The following is an 18779-nucleotide window of genomic DNA, read 5'->3' as shown; positions in this document are numbered from 1 at the left end:
AGCAGGTGGGCGCCATCAAGAAGCTGGCCCCACCCAGCCCTTGCCACAGCCACACCAAAGTTCAGACGTGCAGCAGCACGGACTGGGGCCACGCCCATACTCACTGGTCTACTTGGACAGCAAGGAGGTTGGATGCCAGCCACCACAGATGAGCCCCCTCAGTTCTTATGCCTTCTTGGCCCCACCTGAGGATAAGCCCACTGTCATGTAGATCACTGATCTCCCCTGCCTATGGGACACCGCTCGAAGCAAACTCTCTTCTAAGGACTGAGCACCCTAAAGGCCTGGAACGCAGATGCCGCGGCTGCGTTTACCCTGCAGGCACCATTTTGTGTTTCGTCTCGATAGACCCACGCTTCACGGGTGTCGGTGGCTCATAATCCGCCCCCAATCGGGACTCCCTCGAACTGCACTCCCTCGAGCAGTGTGGGCATCCTGAATCCCTTCGCAATCTGCTAGCCCTTCAAAGCAGCAGCACCAGTGTCATTAAACACCGTGCTGCCATTTTACACCCAGTGGCTTTAGGACAGCAAGCGGCAGTTCATCCCTGATTGCAGCAATGGCGATGTTTCAGGGCTCCATCATCCATTTCAGGCACATTCTGCTACCCCACAGGGTGAATTTTGGCTTACCCCGCAGTTCTTGGGGTCAGGCTGATCGAATACAGGGTTGCGGCAGCCGCAGCTCTTAAGCTCGCTTCCATCACCATCGGCTGCAGGCCAAGTCCCTCATGGTGGGCTGCATCAGTTGCCCACAGCACACTTCTTGCCCCTCTTGTGGCTACCCTCAATGCACTATTTAGCAGCCAGACCTGGCACCTCACACATCAAAGGGCAAGGTAGATTGACTGGGAAGGTGGGGTGAAGATGAACACCCTGAACAGAAGGTCAGGGGCTGGACCTCACACCTGCCTTCCACTCATGTGAATCAAACTGAGTAAATTAAGTAATGAAGAGTCACTCTATATATTAACAACCACTGCATGTCAAGTCCGTCAGACAGATCCCACACTGACACTGCCACATACACATACCATAGGTCAGTAGCAATGTGTGACAATAAATGGACTAGCCCAAAGTACAGTGCACAGTGTTGGAAAACCATGGAGCAAGCCATATAGCAATTGTACATGACATGCAAGAGGAGGAACATATCACACTACTCTTAGGCCATCAAATCAGACATGGGTGGCACAGTGCTTGAAATTAAACCAAAGGGACATCTGTGCAATATCTCTAGGATACAGCAATGCAATATATGCATAGGCACAGGAATGATAGAAAGTGTCAGAAGCCATACAGTGACCAGCCCCACATATGTGTCAACTACCTTGACATGTGTATGCCACCAGCACAGCACACATGGTTAATCGTCACACTCCCTGACTGTCACGCCCAAGTAGGACCTTCACACATACCCCTCATCTACCCATATCACACCTGCACTACTCAACACCTGTGAGAAACACACACAAAGGTGCAAATACGGTCCTGTGAGTTTCCTGACAACCAATCACACACCCTTGTGTGTATCTACAAATGTGAGACTCCCACTCAGGGATGTCTGAACCAATGCTGATCAAAAACCAATAGCCAAACACAAATCTCACAAACAAGCTCAGCCATGTGCATGCAAACAGTGGATAGGCAATGTGACCATAGACAGAACAGGCACAACATTTTCGCTCAGGACAAATGCACAGACACCATAACCCAACTCAATCGAAAATTGCATTATTAAATGCCAATCATGAACACTAACTTTGATCAATGGGACAAATCAGCTAGCAGAGACATAGCCAGCACACTAGTTATCAAGTGAGCATTGTGTCAATGTGTACCACAAGCATGCACATGCCCAATCCTGACAAGTGACAGGTCAAATATAGGAGGACATAGCACTAGTGGGCGCTCAAAACAAGCTCATGAACAAGACTCCACATTGCTGCATGTGACATTCACATAAGAATTGCACACTACACATTCAACACACATCTGAATGTATACAAAAAAGCACAAACTACTCTCACACAATGTCCTGCAAATAGAACATCACATGCACACATACACCTGTCAGTAGAAAGAGCCAACACAGGCCAGGCGCTACATCCATCAACAACAAAAACACAACATTTGCAAAAAACAATTCATCACATAGTCAACTCAACTGGACATCAGGGGGATGCACACCAGGCAAGTACCATGCAAGATACACTAACAGCACTGCATACACAGTAAGCAGTGTGTGAACACCAACAAACCAGTATCACACTTATCTGAGTGCTCCACCCTGAACTTCCACACCACAAATCATCACAGCAGACAGATCATATCACACTCAGGAAGGGTAGCAGTACCTCAGCAAACATAAATACAGCTTAGTCATCACCCACAGCTGCACAGCTCAGGAAAACCCAGATGCAAACAACATGACTAGAGGACTGTGCTGCTCAAACATATGCACTGCACATGAGCAACCATGACTGCAACCAAGTATAATAAATTAACACATAACTGATTGTGCAACTGTCCTGTTCACAGATCATCCTTACACAGTATAGTGTCACACTATGAATTGGTGGGGAGGGTCACACATTGGCAAGGCATGGGGTGGAAGACATTAGAGTGAAGTTGTGTGTGCATCAGCATTGGACAAGTGAGGAGCCTACATTGCAAAAACACATAAAGGAGTGACTCACAATGTGTAGCCATCAAAAGCACCTATAGGTAATGGTATGACCCTTCATACCACATACTATACTTGTCCCAAAAATGTGTCAAGTGACAGCAATGCATGAGAAAACTAACAAATAATGTCAGTGTTGCTGAGCAGGTAGGCACAGTGAGCACAAACTTAAACAAGACCTATGGCTGATCAATAAAACACAACACGGACTTTGCAGTGACACACTCTGCATGCTCACAACTGACAGCGAAAACAAGTAGGTGTCTTCCAGGAGTGCAAGGACACACTGACACACTGCACTGTGCTCAACCTACAACGCCTCCATGTGCCCACAATCTGAAGCACATGTCTGACAATGTAAACAAACAGGCACTCATTACCTGGATCATACATGTGTGTAGTTGGCATGTGCAGGAGCACATACATCTTAATACTACTGAGAGTTACAGGTGAATCACACTGTATGACTACACATTCAAATGTACCCATGTGACTATGAAGACAGGCCTACACAGGATGACTACACATCAACACTGCTGTTCATACATCAAGAAAGATCCCACAGATATGACAGACCCTGGCCACCCCACAAGTAATCCTGTGGATAGAATTCACTTCTGTTGTGGTGTTGCATCCTAACATGACATGTGTATAATTTAGCAAACCTGACCATAGAGGGCCATATGTAGGTAGCTAAATACCGGTCGGTAACGGCCGAAATTCGGTAAATATCCCGTTACCGACCGGTATTTAGTGAAGTGAGATGTAGGAGGCCAAAAACCAGTTTTCGGTAAATATGAAGCGGTAAATACCGATTCATATTTACCGATTTCTAAAATACCGATTCATATTTACCGAATACATATTTTCCGATTCGGTAAATATGAGGTGGTAATCATGAAGTGGTAAATATGAAGTGGTAAATAAGAAGTGGTAAAACGGAAAAAGACATATAGGTAAATTCGGTAATTAAGAAATCCATGAAATTCGGTAATTAAGAGTCGGTAATTAACACAGATTGAAAGCAGGTGGTAAGCATCAACAGTGCATATAAGCAATCCCAAAATGCAACAGCGTGGACAACATGGCCGCTCTGTATGTCATTGCAAGGCGCCTACGTCTACAGGCAGCAGGTCTGAGGATTTGGAGACGGGAGGAACGCATCTACAGACAGCGCATCACACTCTTTCAACAGACTGACACAGAGATACATGAAAGGTACAGGCTACACCCACAAACCATCATGGACCTGATAAGGGACCTCCACCCACTCCTGGACCAGCCAACAAGAAGGGCGCATGCCATACCACCACATGTGCAGGTGCTCTGCAGCCTACATTTACTCGCATCTGGCAGTTACCAGGGGGTGATAGCTGCGGTGGGCGGTGTATGCCAGAGTTGCCTGTCCCGTTTCTTCAGGATGTTCCTGGATGCCATGATGCAGAGAATGCACCACTACATCAGCTTCCCAAACACACAGGCTGAACTTCAGAAAACTAAAACTGACTTTTATCACATGGCACAGTTCCCCCATGTCATTGGCTGTATTGATGGCACACACATCCCAATCTGCCCACCAGCTGCCACTGAGCACATCTACAGGAACAGAAAGTCCACCCACTCCATCAATGTGCAGGTAATCTGCGATGCAGGGAACATCATCACTGATATTGTTGCGAAGTTTCCTGGGAGCACCCACGACTCCTACATCTTCCAGAACAGTGGGATCTACACACGACTGCTTGCCGGAGAATTTGGAGAGGGATACCTGCTAGGTAAGTAACAGTGACGCCCCATGAAACTTGCAAATCATAGTGTATTGAGGCATGTGACTGATGGTTCCCTTTTACTCACCTAGGCGACAGTGCATATGCCGTACGGTCATTCATCCCTACCTACACCCATCAACCCAGAGTGAGAGACAATATAACGTGGCACACAAATCTACACGCAACGTGGTGGAGCGCACGTTTGGACTATTGAAAAGCAGGTTCCGCTGCATCCACAAGAGCGGAGGCGCACGCCAGTACACACACATCATCTGTTGCAAGATCATTGCCACTTGTGCAATGCTGCACAACCTTGCCACGAAGAGAGATACAGAGGTGGAACTAACAGATTTTGAGGACAATGAGGATGAGTCAGGTCAGCCAGAGGCCAACGCAGCTGGAGTGCCAACAGCAACAGATGGGAGAGAGAGACGGGCAGAGATCACATGCAACTATTTCTGAGTAAGTAAGGGGACACAGCCAGTTGTTGGATGTCATGACGTAGTTTAATAATGCGGCACTAGGCCATTCTGGCCACATTGCGTAATTACAAGTAGTAAGTCCAGGGTTACGTCACCCAATAGTCTTTGGCTATGCGGTGCTGCATTAATGTTTGCGGCCACGCGCTACAGTGTGGGATGGCACGGATTGAGCCTCCTCACTGGTGCCAGCCCCAAGCTGCCTGCTGCTCCTGCGTGTATCTGGGACCAGGGGTGTTATGCTGCTCCGGCTGCTGGTGTCGATGCTTTCCGCAGCATCCCCTGCACCAGTTGTTGCCGCCTGACTTGTCAATAGCACCTCAAGTGCACTTGTGACCTGCACCATCCCCCTAGACACGTCGCTGTTGCAGTGTGTCAGGCCCTCCTGCATAGACACAGAGCGCCGGCAGAGTAGTGAAGTGGCAGTTGCCAGCCGGTTGAGTGCCCTGGTGTGACTGTCTCTGCTCTGCCGTTCCCTGCGCCGTGCAGCTCTGTCTTCATCGTTTTTGCTGCACAACAGCTTGATGGACTGGGACATGTCCCGAATGCCCGCTGCCATGTCACTCATCCCCACCGCCATTGCGCTTATGTTCCTGTTCATGTTGACAAAAGTGGTTTTGAGTCCCCGCATATGCCGCTGAACTGACATAACTGCCTTTGTTTGCAGGCGCTGTTGCTTCAACATGTTGCCCTCGAGCCCCGAGAAGACCCCATGGCTGTCGACGCCTGCTGGTGGACTCTGCACCCGCGACCTGCGGTGCCGTCTTGCACCCGTGTGTTCTCCCTGTGAGGTGGAGGGCACAGTGGCATGGCTCCCATCCTGGGGCATAGTGTTTGGCTCCGGGCCCCTGCTGTCGTCAGATGAGGTCTCTAACGCTCGCAACCTGGCAGCAGCCCGCCTCCTCGACCTCACAAATGCAGGCGGTGATGTGGCCGGTGACTCAAGCATGAGTGGCGATGCTGGCTGTGGTAGAGGTGATGCTGGCTGTGGTAGAGGTGATGCTGGCTGTGGTTGTGGTGATGCGGGCTGTGGTGGTGGTGATGCTGGCTGTGGTAGTGGTGATGCTGGCTGTGGCAATGCTCCCTGGGCAGAACTTGTGCTGGCCAGAGCTGACCTGTCTTGCCGGTGTGCCCTCTCTCCTGTAGCATGTGCAGTCCTGCGCGATGTTACATCTGTGGACAGAAATGCAACATCGGCTCAGTGTACCTGAAGCCCTGCATTGCTAGCATCACAATAAATGTATGTAACACTCTCACATTGTCCTCTGCCTGCTTTTGGCTAATGTGTGTACCATGCATTGTTGTTCTGTGCTATTCAGTTCATGGTTGGGGTTTCCCTGACTACATCTCCCATAATGCATTGCCAGTCTGCACTAACACATGGACTGGAGTGGGATACTCATTTCACAATGGGGGATGTGGGATAGGGGTAGGGGGGGCTACATTGCTGTGCATTCGTCTTACCTTGTTGGGTGGCGGCTCTGGCTGAGCTGTCAGCATCCCCAAGGCCCACGACGCTCTCGTGCTCTATTGTGGCCTCCACCAGCTCCTCCAGTTCGGTGAGGGCAGGTGCCCTGTTAATTCCACCTCCTGTCCGGCTGGCCTCCTTCTGTTGTTCCCCCATCTTCCTCTTTGTGACGATCCTCAGGTCGTACCAGCGCTTTTTAAGTACCTCAATGTCCCTGGGGGTCACTCCAACAGCATTGACCTGCGCCTGGATTCCCAGCCATATATTGCGCTTCTCTGACTCTGGCACTTGCAGGGACTGCCTCCCAAACAGCTTCTGGTGCTGCTTCACCACCTCCTCCACTAGCACCTGGAGTTCCCTGGGGCTGAATTTCTGCTTCCTCCTCCTTTCCCCTCCATCTCTCTGTGTCCTCTGGCTGGACATTGTGATTTTGAGCTGCACAATCAGGCACTGGCTCCCTGCCTCTCCTCTGCACTCCCAGCCTCTCCAGGGTCTGTTGATTGTGTGCACCTGCCTGGATGTGGCCACTTCCTGGTTGGGTGGGGTGTGGTTGCACAGGATTGGCTGTTTCATCCAGTCATGTGTTGTCGTTTTTCCGAGTCGGTAAATACCGATTCGGTATTTACCGATTCGGTAAATACCACCTCGGTATTTACCGATTCGGAAAATTCCGATTCTTGAATACCGAATGTTACCGATTCGGTAATTATTACCGAATTATTCGGTTGGGGAGTTGTTTTGGGGTTGGGGACTGGGAAACGCACGGTATGTCGAGAAAAGGGTCTTCTGCTATGTTCTTGCGTGCCCGAGATGTGCTGTCAGGCGGTGATAGTGGGGGGGGGGTCCTTCGCTGACTCTCCCCCTATGGAAGCTATGAAGTATGACTGCAGGAATGCCTGAAAGTGGAGAGCTGACGGGGGATGGCCGTGAGGTGACCCTCAGAGCGCTCACATGGAATGTGCGGGGATTGAACGACTTTCGCAAATTGCGCAAAGTACTGAACTACTTCAATAGGCACAACATAGACTTGGCACTCATGCAGGAGTCTCACCTCCCACTCACTAGCAAATTACTCACCCACAGGGGTCTGTCTGGTTGCAGCTTGGCGGCAGGCTTTACTTCACACTCTAGAGGGGTGGTCACATGGGTGAACCCGCGATCCAAACTGTCGCTGCAGAAGTTGGCCGCTGACCCGGACGGACGCTACTTGATCGCTAGGTGTATCGGCAAAGGTCACGACCTCATTGTGGTCAATGTTTATGGTCCCAACTACGATACCCCGGAGTTCTACGCCGCACTCGCAGCGCAGTGCAGGAGTCACGCCCAGGCGCGCATGGTGTGGGGGGGCGATTTCAACTTCATATTCGACCCGGCCTTGGACCGCTCCTCGGGGCGGGCCCGCCGACCAGCGGCGGCTGCGGTGTATATGCAGGCGGAATTGACCAAACTGGACATGGTAGATGTCTGGCGGCATAGAAGCCCCGAAAAGGCAGGTTACACACATTACTCGGCATACCACGATGTGCATACCAGAATTGACTACTGGCTGGCGTCCCGGACTCTCCTAGCGGCTGTCAAGCGATGCGAGGTTCTACCTCGTACTCTGTCGGACTATTCCCCCCTTCTCCTGGTATTTGCTGCCCCGGGCACACGATTGCCGCCGTTCACATGGCGGATGCCGCCCTACTCCCTGCTGGACGAGGCATATAGGGGGGAATTGGCGGACGAGATTGACGCTTTCTTCGCGGCTAATCTGGGAACCGTGCAGAGCTTCCAAACGGTATGGGACTCGTTTAAGGCCTACATTCGCGGCGTGGCCATGGCCAAGCACTCCGGTGTTCTCAAATCCATACGGCAGCGTATGAGAACATTGGAGACGCAACTGGCTCAGCTAGAGGAGCGGCACAGGGGGTTCACGGACCCCGAGGTGGCCACCCAGATTCAGACGTTAGTTTCAGACTTCAACAGCGAGGCGGACAGGGAAGTGCAGCACATGGGCAAATACGCTACAGCTCGCACCTATGGGGAGAGCGAGCGCCCGGGCTCCCTATTAGTGGGGATACTCCGTAGTACCAGGCGGCCCTTAGTCGTTGACGAGCTGGTGACTTCATCTGGGTCGGTGATTACCGACGAAACGGAGATAGTGGAAGAAATTCGGGGCTACTACGCGGGGCTGTACGCAGCAAAATCCTCCCAAATGGAGGAGGAGATAGACGACTACCTCAGTTATATAAAAATGCCCTTCCTGTCAAATTCGCAGAGGGAATTCCTGGCGCTGCCGGTGCAAAAAGACGAAATCCTGGAAGCACTGGGGGGCATGAGGGCGGGTACTGCCCCGGGCGCGGATGGGCTAACGGTGGCGTTCTACAAGGCCTTTCAGGATAAACTTCTACCACACATCATGACCCTTTTTGATGATATCTGCCAGGAGGGTAGCATGCCGGACTCGATGCGGGAGGCACTGCTCGTCACCATTCTGAAACCGGGGCGGCCCTCGAACCTGTGCGGCTCGTACAGGCCGCTTTCCCTGATAAATGTTGACGCCAAGCTGTACGCAAAGGTCCTTGCTACGCGTCTGGCGTTGCTGGTGCCGGAGCTGGTGGCCCCGGAGCAGGCGGGGTTCATCCTGTCCAGGAACCTCACTTATAACATTCGCACAGTCCTTGGAGCCATGCAGCATGTGCACCCGGGAGGTAAAGCCTTGGCGATTTTCCTCGACATGGAGAAGGCATTTGACTCTGTCGAGTGGCCCTTCATGGTGAGAGTCCTGAGGAAACTAGGGCTGGGAGAACCGTTCATGCAGATGGTGGGTGCACTATATTTTAGGCCCACGGCCAGGCTGCGCATAGGGGACCGAGTCACGGACGCCTTCACTGTCTCCAGGGGTACTCGGCAGGGGTGCCCCCTTTCTCCCCTCTTATATGCTCTGGTGGCGGAGCCGCTGGCGTCCGCTATGCGGGAGTATCATCAATTTGAAGGTATCAACTTCCCCTCCTATCGGATTTGCATCTCTACCTACGCGGACGATACGTTGCTCTATGTCCGCAACCCGGAGGAGAATCTCTCCTCCGTGCTGAGAGAGGTAGTCCGGTTTGGGGCCCTCTCGGGCCTCCAGGTGAACTGGAATAAGTCGCTGGCGTTCCCACTGACTCCGCTCACAGTGCCGTTCACCATGGAATATCCCCTCCAGTGGACAACGGACTCCGTCCGATACTTGGGGATCCAGCTGCACAAGGACCCGGAGGTCCTGCTCCGGGAAAACTACGGGGTAGCCTACTCCAAACTTGTCGACGACGTAGAGGTGTGGATCAAACTCCCTCTGTCGCTGATGGGCAGAGTGGCCATCATGAAAATGGTGGTTCTGCCGAGATTTCTGTTCCTCTTCGCGAACATCCCCGTTGTACTCTGTAAGGCTTTCTTTGTGCAGCTGACCCAGACTCTGGTGCGGCTGGCCTGGGGCGGTAAGCAGCCCAGGGTGCAGTGGAAGGTTCTGACGCTCCCCTACGAGATGGGGGGGCTTGGGGCCCCTGACCTGGAAAGGTATTATAGGATAGCGCAGGCGGCCCACCTACATACATGGATCCACGCCACCACGGATATACCCCACGTGCTGATGGAGCGGCTATTTGCAGAACCGCTTCCCCTCCCGGCTACTGTCTTCCAGTCGGTGGACCGCAGGGTGGGATCATTGGACTCCCTAAGGGCCACGAATCATGCATGGCATGCGATTCGGAAGGCGCAGGACTGCGATCTACTGTATTCCCCACTGATGAGAGTGGAGTGGGTGATCTGGCTCCCCCCACTGAGGGACGCGGGGGTGAGGCGTGCACTGGGCGCCTTGGGCGTCGCCAAACTGGCGGACCTGTTCCAGGACGGGGTGGTTAAAACGTGGGAACAGATTTGCTCGGCCCGGCCTGGGGCTACCCAGCTCCAGTGCTTCCAATTCCATAGGATCCGTGGTGCGCTGTTGGCCCTGCTGGGGCCGGGCCTGGAGGAGCCGCCAGAGGTCCCGGAACTCACATATGTCATCAAAACGGTGGCCCCAGCCAAACTCATTTCGGCTCTCAAAAAACTTGGGGACCAGCACCGGGTGCCTGAGTGCTCGGCGGCGCGACGGGGGTGGCAGGCCGACCTACAAATGGAAATAACGGACGAGATGTGGGCCTACTGCTGCTCTAGCACTAAAAGGGTGTCGTTAAACGGTAGGCACCGACTGATACACTTTAAGTTCCTGCAGCGGGTCTATTACACCCCAGAGAGACTACACAGGTATGGGCTTCGCCCATCGGCGGAGTGCGAACACTGCCATGTCCCGGTAGCGGACTTCATACACATGGCCTGGCACTGTCCGGGTATAGCCCGGTTCTGGACAGCGGTGTTCCTGGAACTGAGCCAGATACTAGAAAAGGACATACAGCCTAACCCGGCGCTGGCGTTGCTGGGTTTCTCCAGGCCACTCCCGCGGGCGCTCAGACGCCTGACGGATATAGCGCTTCTAATGGCTCGGCGAGTTGTGGCGTCGTGCTGGATGAGGGGGCCGCTCCCCACTAAAAAACGCTGGGTCAGAGATATGCTGTACTGCTGCACGCAAGCGGAGACATATGGTGAATTGTTGCCCCCGAAGAGCCGGCCCAAGAACTTTTGGGGACTGTACAGAACATATCTGACGGCTGGGGAAACCGAGGGGGCGAGCCGGGGAGCGTCACAGGACAACGGACATGATGCACACGGCGAGGCGGAGGCAGGTGTGATACTGGAGAGCACGCTGGCGGACGCTTGACTGGATGGCGGGTTGGCGTGACGCTTAGGAGGCGAGCCTGTGGGCTGAGTGTGCTGCGGGGCATTACCCGGAGGGACGTGGCATGCTTTGAGTGGAATTGCGGGGGAGATGGAGAGTGGATGCGGAGTGGACGGCGAACTGAGAGTGGAGCGCTGCTTTGCCCGCTTACAGCCGGAAGCAGGGACGGCGGATAGGACAGTACGCAGATGCGAGTGTGATGAGACGACGTGCGCGGGGTGGGTGGGATGGGAGGAGGGGAGTTGGGTCTTGTTTAACAGAAACTCAGGGACTGGCTCGGGTTAGCTGGTGAAGGAGGTTGCTGGTGGAACCGCCCCACATACATGATGGTCTGTAGCGGGGTCTGAGGGCTGGTGCTGCCACTAATATTTGCAGTATAGGCAATGGGATACCTGGTGGGTAGATCTCCCTGAAACGCCGCCGGTCCTCCGGGATGTCGGCTAAATGGCCGTGTACCTGTATACTGCACCTCCCTCTTTCCCCCCCCCCCCCACCTCCTGTGGATCAGGGGGGGTAACATATTGCTATGTGACTTCCTGCTGTGCTGACCTGTCTGCTTACTTTTTGTTAAATAAAGGTTTTTGAAACTTAAAAAAAAAAAAAAAAAAAATAATAATATTACCGAATTATTACCTACATATAACTTACCGATTCATAAATACCGATTTGGTAAAGTTCGGTATTTAAGAATCGGTAAATTATATTTACCTACATGAGGCCCAGAATGATTAAGATAAGAGTAGATAATCATAAACAACTAGCATTGCACCCTCAAGCGTTTGAGTCAAGAAAAACAAAAGTGCCTGTCACTGTTGGCAACCTCTGAAAAAGTTAATCAACTAATTGCCAATGTGAAAGTGACATACAGAGCATGTGTCACATGAACCTATACCCATATATAAAACGTTTTATTTAGGAAGGGCAGCGACAAAGCAGACAACATGAGTAACAGTCTTTATTACATAATATCCAGATAGGCATCAAAAGTGCAAACCATCAAGGCCATTGGCCAGTACAAATTCCTAATATGCACATGTGTGCATGACAATCAGCAAAGGAAATATGCATCAAAAGTAACAAACAGCAATATCATTGGCCAGTACAAATTCCTAGTATGCACATGTGTGCATGACAAACAGCACATAAAATTGGAATCAAAAGTAACAAAGAGCTAGGGCATTGGCCAGTCCATATATTTGGTCCGCACATGTGTGCATGAGAATTTGCACATCAAATGGGTAACATCATCCACTGTCATGGGAATCACCACAGCTCAGGGGCTACATATGGGCAGTCCAAGCACCACTGTTGGAGAAATGGTGTGGGGAGGAGCACTGGGCTTTAATATTTGACTTTAAGTTGAACTAGGAGGGGGCTGATTGTCGGGGATAGTTGGAGGAGTGCCTGTTTTGTGTTGTGGTGATGGTGTCTGTGGTCTGGTATGCTTTGAAACCTGATGTTGTGTGCTGCGTGTGGAGGACTTGGTGCCTGAGGGCTCTGGCATGCTGCCACGGGAGGGGTGGTTGCTGAAAGGACCGGAGCTGGACTGGGAGCTTGTGACTACTGAATGGCTGCCGTCACTGTGGAGGACAAAGACTGGACAGTTCGGTGTAGGCCACCCTCGTCAGAATGAATGCCCTCCATGAATGCAAATACCTGTGCTAACTTCTTGTCATGATCCTGGAAGGCATTCAGGAGGGCATTCTGACCCACACACAGCTGGTGCAAAAGGTCTACCCCCTCCACACTGAGGGCAGCAGGGGAGACAGGGGCAGCGGTGCCTGGGGGAAAGAGACTCTACCCTTCCTAGGGCTGCGTGCACAGACAGCACTTGTGGGAACATCCGGGAAGGGGGGCACTGGATGATGTGTGGCTGAAGAAGAGGCAGATCTGGAACTTCCTGTGCCTGCCAACATCGAGGAGTTACCGCTGGAGTTTAAAGATGTGGAGGTTGGTGTTTCCGGGCGTGAATCATCCAGGGAACTCCTGTCCCCCTCTGAGGTGCTGGTCACATCATTGTCAGTGAAGTGATATGTAGCAGTCGTACCAGTAGCTTCCCCACTGGTGTTTGTTCCCTGTCCTCCCCTTTCCTCGCTAGATGCTGCAAGAGACAGAGACATAGGTTCATTATAGTGCCATACTCACTAACATCATATGCAAGCAAAGCACAAAGTTTAAAATGACACTCCCATGTTGGACTCCTGCATGTAAATTCAGCATGTGCTGCATTTATGCAATCATCAGAAGATGCATGGAAACAAGCATAGTTGATAGTAATGCTCCATGTGGCGTTGACATGGCCAATTTGCTGGCCCTGTTCCTCCCTGTAAAAACACACACTATTCTCTGTAAGCATACCAACGTGTCTGTAGGTGAGATAGCTATACATCAAAACATGTTGTCTCCCCTCACATATGGAGTCTCTTCAAGGGAACACCACAGATACAAACTCCAAAATGTTCTTTTGCAATGGCTACGAGCTCCTGAAATGCACCATGTTGTGCTTTGAAGCACAACTACAGTTGTACATTGGTGTCAGCTGTGTAGATGTCACAAATTATCCGTTGTGCACAGCACACATCTATGAATGCACACTAACATGATGCTCACTGATGTTCACTGCCAGGTGATGTCAATGAAACTCATACTGCAGCATATGTCACAAGGCCCCATCTCTTCTGTGAATGACAAGGGTCATGTTCTTAAATACATGAGACACCACATGTTGTACAAATGCAGAACAGCTGCACTCAAAATTGAGGCCACTTAGAAGCCATTGCATCACACTACAGACATCATAGAGCTTCCCACTTCCTCACTCCCAAAGTCATACTTAGTTGAACACTCACCCCCAACTTGCTGCTGATGGGCCCTCAAGCGTCTATCCAGCTCTGGCTGTGTCACTGCCAAGATGCGGGCCATTAGTGATGTCATGCTCCTGTGGGCCAAACTGCCAGTCCGAGGGAGCACCCCTGGCGTCACCTCTGCCATGTTTTTGCTCAGCTAGCAGATGTCATCCCACCTTTTGTGACAGTGTGTGTGCTGTCGGTTAGAGACAACCAGAGCCTGCACATTGCATGCGATGGTCCTCTATATCGCCTTACGCTGGTGGGCCTTAAGCTTCAGGCATGGGAGACAAGAAGAGGAAGTTTCAGTGACACTGTTTTATGTACCACTGTGTGTCAGTACAGCAGTACAGGAGCATGAAAATACATAGAAAACAAAAACATAGATGTTGAGCAGAGGCCATACAGCATGACACGTAGTACACTTGCATTGAATAATCTCATAGAAATGTATAAATGTATGATGAGGGACACAGTACATTGCCATTTCATACACATGCAGAGTGCCAGCACAGCAACCAATGTGAAAATGACCCTCTCTGTGATGCAGTATTTGAGTGAGCATGACATACAACACATCGGAAATTATGTGTCGGGGCAGACTCGCTTTGTCCAACACTGCACACCCCTCAATGTCCTTGACCAGTGAATGGCTACATGTATCATGGTGGTCACATTTAGGGCCATGATCTTACATTCTCACACTCTTCTCACAATGTGTAGTCCTGTCTTGTGCAAGCCTCAGGCCTAAGGTTGATCATTGAGAAATAGGGTGTCGGACATCACATATACTTCACTCAGTCCATTTAGTGAAGGGTCCTTGTAGCATTGGGCAGTTTCTGTGCAGGCCAGAGGGACTCACACTGAGGTTAAACATGGACCATCAGAGAAATCACATGCATGTACAATATGAGAGGGTAAGAAGTGCCTACACATGCGAGACTGAACACATAACGAAATCAATAGAAGGATGTCATCTCCAACTTACATTTATCTGATGTGTCATAGATGAATTACCACCAAGAGTGTTACACTCAGGCATTGTACACTTGTGAATGATGCACACATCACCATAGGGACAATTTGAAAACTGTACACACATCATTCAGTACCCTCTGGACAAAATACATATGTAATGTCACAAATGAGCATGTGAAGACTTAATGGACTTCGACTGTCTCAAACCAGCAATGTAACTGTATGGCTGCAAAAACACTGCATGTCACTCCCCGCCTTCAATGCAGTCATGGATCTGTTGAAATAAGGCTACACGCCCCGTTGACATGAAGCCAGCATGCTAGGCAGTATATCTCACATTTACATTACCCAGTCTCAGACAAACTTTTGTTCATTTTTGCTGAAGAATGGCTGTAGAAGTGTCAATGTTGCCATCCTTCCCACATACTCAAATGCAATTTTAAATAGGAAATGTATGGATGTATGCACATTGATTTGCACTCACAGGCACATACTATTGCATAGCACCGTCATGTGAGCATTCTGAGCACTCTCAAAATTTTACTCTGAAACACTTACTACTACATCTGGCGCACCATACAGCCTCCAATACTGTGAAAGGACCTGGTCCACCAGGACCTCCAGCTCTTCTGTGGTGAAGGGACAGGCCCTCCCTACCCTATTCAACATATATCTGAAACCTTTGGCAGAAATTGTCCATCCATTTGGTATAAAAATTGTCTCATATGCAGACGATACTCAGCTCGTGGTCGCTCTCAACCATCTGGAGGGACCATCTAATACCTTAGCGTGCTGTTTACAAGAGGTTGCCAAATGGATGGACCAATCATGCCTCAAGTTGAATGGGGATAAGACAGAGCTCATGTTTTTAGGCAATTCTCCTGTCTTTAATTCGTCTTCCTTATGGCCAGTCTGCCTGGGCCCTGCCCCCATGCCCAAAGATCAAATTAAGAGCCTTGGTATCTGGATTGATCAGTCACTCTCATTCAGTTGCCAGGCAACCAAACTCTCGTCCACTTGTTTTAGACTTTTGAGGATGCTTCATAAGGTCCTCCCCTTGCTGCCCTTCCATGCCAGAAGAATTTAGGTCCAAGCATTGATACTTTCCCGCTTGGACTATGGCAATGCTCTTTACCTGGGAGCACCTCAATACACCTTAAATAGACTCCAGGTAATACAGAACTGCGCGGCTCGTAGACTTTTGAAGATTCCTCGATGGAAATCTGCAAAACCGGCATTAGAAAGCCTCCATTGGCTACCGATTAAGCAAAGGATTCAGTTTAAGGCTATGTGTCTCTCTCACAAGGCCTTCTGGAGGAAGGGTCCTGTCATTCTTCAATCTCTCATCACTCCCTACCTCCCAAAAAGAGATCTTCGGTCATCCGGATCCTTTCTTGCAGTCCAACCCAGAATAAGAACGACCAGATGCGGTGGCCGCTCTTTTTCTTATAACGGGGCGATGGGCTGGAATGCCCTCCCTCTTCAACTACGTAAGGAACCCAACCTCCTAATTTTCCGCAGGCTCCTGAAAACCTGGCAGTTCTAATTTTTCTCCTGTCTCTGTTGCTCTGCTCTCTGTCCTTAGCGCTGGGAGGCCTACGGGTAGCCATCGCGCTTTACAAATCCCATTTCTTTCTTTCTTTCTTTCTGATGTTCTCAGTTCTCACCATCTCTGGGTCCAGAATACAGGAAAAGCAGCAGTTGGTGGTAAATAATGGCAGGCAGTGAACTGTGTGGCTCTCTCACAGAGATTTATAGGCCACTGGGGTTGTTTCAGTGGTACTTAGCTGCTGCAATTGGTCTGCCTGGTTAGCATTTTTCAATTGTATCCATAACCGGGACCTCAGAAGCAGGGCACGCCTAGCACGAGTTTCAAAATTGTGTTTCACTACAGCGATCGTGGTTCCCATTGCCTACAATAGCATTGGCATAGGTGGTGTCACACCACGGGGGCCAGGCGGTCGCTACCGCAATCCTGCATCTTTCAATTTTGGCCAATGCCTGGGCCAGGGGTAGCGGAGCACGCGGGCCGCTGGTTTCAAAATTGTATTGCACTACCACGATCGCGGTTCTCATTGGCTGCAATGTCATTGGCATTAGAGGTGACACACTGTGGGGTCCAGGCGGTCGCTACTGCAATCCTGCATCTTTCTATTGTGGCCAATGCCCAGGCCCGCAGTAGCAGAGTGCGCCTACAGGGGGTTTCAAAATTGTATTGGACTACCGCGATTGTGGTTTCCATTGGCTGCAATGCTATTGTCATTGGTGGTGTCACATTGTGGGGTCCAGGCGGTCGCTACCACAACCCTGCATCTTTCAATTCTGGCCAATGCCCGGGCCCATGAGAGTGAGGCATGACTACCACTGGTTTCAAAATTGTATTGCACTACCGCGATCGCAGTTTACAATGGCTGCTATGCCACTGGAATTGGCAGTGTCCCACCGCGGGGTCCAGGCGGCCACTACCGCAATCCTGCATCTTTCAATTGTGGCCAATGTCAGCGCCCGTGGTAGTGGAGCACGCCTACTGCCGGTTTCAAATTGTATTGTACTACTGCGATCACAGTTCCCATTGGCCGTAATGCCATTGGTATTGGCGGTGTCACACCGCAGGGTCCAGGCGGTCCCTACCCCAATCCTGCATCTTTCAATTGTGGCCAACGACCGTCATCGCGATAGCTGGGCACGCCTACCGCACCTATGGACACATTATGCACTAGCAATGGCAATAGCCAATTTTCATCATTGAACAGTATACCTTTACAATGTATTACAGCACATGTTTGCAAAATTGAATGCTAGAGTGAAATTCAACTAACTGATGCCTACACATGCCATGTCAGTGCACATGATTACATGTATGGATATGTACTTACTCACATGCCTATGATATTTGTGTGCATGTACTCAGATTTTGTGTGTAATGGAGTCTCATATTTGTGAACATGTCAATGTGTGAGATGGCTAATCATCCCATAGTAATGATGGACTGACCACATAATGTGCCTACTTCACTGTGCCCATTGCTGTATTGTTAGCTGATCAGCTTACCCACACTGTGCTTATTGTGTAGAAAGGTTGTGCTCTTTGCAACTTAAGCAAGAAGGTGTGGCAGGTACAGCAGTTGCATAGAAGTCAGCAGTGTTGCTGTTTCCAACATGTGCAGTGTCAACTCCTCCCAGGGCTGGGGACACAAGATGTAAGAGTGTACCATTTACCATTCACTTAGTCAGATTCTGTTTTGGAGGACATACTGACCACATGTACGACTACATGAGATCAAGGTGTCTCTGCATGTGACTTGTGCATTAAGCTGTTGTTACAGTTCAGTCATTGTTGGTGCTGCGTCAGTCAAGATGTGAGATGTTTGAAACATCTCATAGGGGAATTAAATTGGCCTGTGTCCCCTTTCATATTATGTAAGAGATGGCCAAATGTGCATTGTCCATTCCCAGTGCTGGGGAACATGGAGGATGAGGACATCATAAGGAAATTCCATCTGGATCGCCTTACCCTTCAAGACCTATGTGGTCAGTTGGAGCCCCATCCGAGGCCTCACAGAACCTATCTGACTGCTTTGACACCAACAGTTAAGGTGATGGCGGCTCTGCATCTCTTTGCAACTGGTTCATTTCAGGACACGGTGGCCACCGCCGGTGGGATGTCTCAAGCTATGTTCAGCTTGGTGCTATGTGATGTCCTGTCCATAATGATGACATACAAGGACCGCTACATCCACTTCCCAAGGAGACATGA

This window comes from Triturus cristatus, chromosome 8 (assembly GCF_964204655.1).
Source record: "Triturus cristatus chromosome 8, aTriCri1.1, whole genome shotgun sequence".
Lineage (NCBI taxonomy): Eukaryota > Metazoa > Chordata > Amphibia > Caudata > Salamandridae > Triturus > Triturus cristatus.
This window is presented reverse-complemented; position numbering follows the sequence as displayed.